Raw genomic sequence first — 2,389 nt, 5'->3', positions numbered from 1 at the left:
CCGGGAACAATGGGGCTTAGCACCCCCAAAATGTGGGGCAGCGGGTAGGGTCACAGGGTAGCCTGGGCATGAGCTCCAGGCAGCTGCAGCTGGGGGAGGGGGGAAGAAGGGGCATGCACAGGCAGACACAGAGCCTGCATACAGTCAGATGGTATGTGAAGTACTGCCCACCTCAGCAGGCAAGTTGAGGAAGGGGAAGGAGTATGGGGGACGGAAGGGACATGGGGAGGTAGATCAAGGTCCCCACAGTGAGGGAGGGAGTGGGGCAGGAGGCAGGGGCTGGGGTGAATGGGGCCTTGGGGCAGGTGGTGGGACACTCAGAACCCGACCAGCTTGTCCAGGGGCATGGGGGTGAGGGGTTTCTACTGCACACAACTCGGGAGAGGCCCAGGGGGCAGGGGGCTCCCTGGATGTGTGCATGGGGCACAGTGGAGTCAGCCTGCCACTGGGCTGGGCTCTGCACCCTGCTGCTGCTGCTGCTGCCTTGGGAGTCAGCTCTGGGAGACGGCAGCAGCAGGCACATGGCTCTGCATGCAGCAGCTGGTTCCTGGGGCAGTGGCAGCAGGGCACAAACCCCAGCCCGCAACAGGAGCCTGCCTCTGCTGCACCTGGTGCAAAAATCTGGGGGGCTTCTCCCAAGGTGCATGCAGTGGTGGGAGCCCCCCCATGCCCCTGGACAAGCTGCCCAAGCTCCGAGCATCCCACCGCCTGCCCCAGGACCCCATTCACCTTAGCCCCTGCCTCTGCCTCTACCCCACTCCTTCTCTCACTGTGGGGGCCTCGACCTGCCCCCCAATGCCCCTTCCCCTTTCCCAACTTACCTGCTGTGGTGGGCAGTGCTCCGCATACCATCAGGCTGCAATCCTGGCTGTGTGCAGGCACTGTGTCTGTCTGTATGTGCCCCTCCTCCCCGCTACAGCCACCCGGAGCCCATGCCTAAGCTGCCCTGCATCCCTACTGGCTGCCCCGCATTTGGGGCGAGGGGCGGGGGGCATGAAAGTTGTTTTCAGCGTACTTTTTAATATGCTTGTTTTACAGGGAGAAAGTGTTTTTTTGTTGATTTTATTTGATTTTTAGGACTCTTGAGCTCATTGAATCTAGTCTTCCAGCCTTTAATGAATGAGTAAGATGCATTAAAAATTCTACAGAGACTCCTGTTTTAAATGCTTGTTGAGGCATGCTGCTGGAAGGTGCTTGATCTCTGGATGAAAGTGCAGGGGAATTACTAATGAGTTACACTGGCAGGTGGCCTTTGTTGCATCAAATGGGGATTAAAAAGGAGTCTTTCTCTACAGTAGAGGTTCTTCAGGGATAAGCTTAGAAACAGCCAGCTTAAGAGAGAAGTTTAGTCCAATGTTTATATTTCTACACACACATCCGCCCCAGAAGGAGAGTTTGTTTGGACTTCAGCTCATATCTGTATATTTTATTAGAAGAGTGGGAAGGTCTCTTGCTCACAAGATGTTCAAATTGTATATAACATTTTAAAATAGTTTAATAAAAATCATACCCTAATTCAATTGTACAGGCTTCATTTCTTTTGTATTGTGATGTAAAAATCCTTCCAGATTTCCATTCTGTCTTTCAGGAAGACCTGAAGTTCTAGTGAGAACCAAACAGACTACAGAACTTCTTTACAATATAACACCCCAGCCAAAAGTATACAAACTACCTCCCACTATTTTCTCACCCTCTACATTTCAGGCACGCTTTCTAAAAAAAATTACGTTTCTTCTGCAGTTAGAAAAGGTTGCTGTTGGTTTGTGATACCTGCCGTCATAAGTATAACAAATTCCTGGCATAAAATAATGCAGTATTTTCTTGATGTGCCATCTATTAATGTATTCGAAATTACTGAAGTCTTCTGTACAATTAAATAAGTTAGGAGATTTGCAGGACAGTGACTAAGATGTTCTTGAGCTGTTTCTTCAGACACACAAAAGCCAGTTGTAAACTATTCCCTCACCATGTATCACACTGCAAAGTTTCTGATTTCTTCTTAAGAGCAGACTTTGTAGATCAGCCGGCTGCCACTAACTTTAGCCATCAGCCACTATTGAGGCACGGTTTTATCTTTCACTAAAGGATTAGCCCATGCCATTCTCATCAGATATAGTCTTGCCCATCCATATATTTATCACCTTATTTTTAAATGTCTCTCCCCTGGTTATTACAACGGACATTATTGTTGTCCAAGGTGATGATGGGATGGTTGGTACAACTATGAAGACAATCCCCAATAAGTTCTGGAAAAGATACACTCTCTTTATGGTGGGTGCAGTTGAATCCTTTCTGTTCTCTTCTTTCGCCAGGAAGATATGAGTGGCTGGAGTGTTTGGTTCTATATATAGCTGGTTGATGTCAGCAGGATGCCAATCTCTTTGAAGAG

This window comes from Crocodylus siamensis, chromosome 2, assembly GCF_052110815.1.
Source record: "Crocodylus siamensis isolate JL-2025a chromosome 2, ASM5211081v1, whole genome shotgun sequence".
NCBI lineage: Eukaryota > Metazoa > Chordata > Crocodylia > Crocodylidae > Crocodylus > Crocodylus siamensis.
This window is presented reverse-complemented; position numbering follows the sequence as displayed.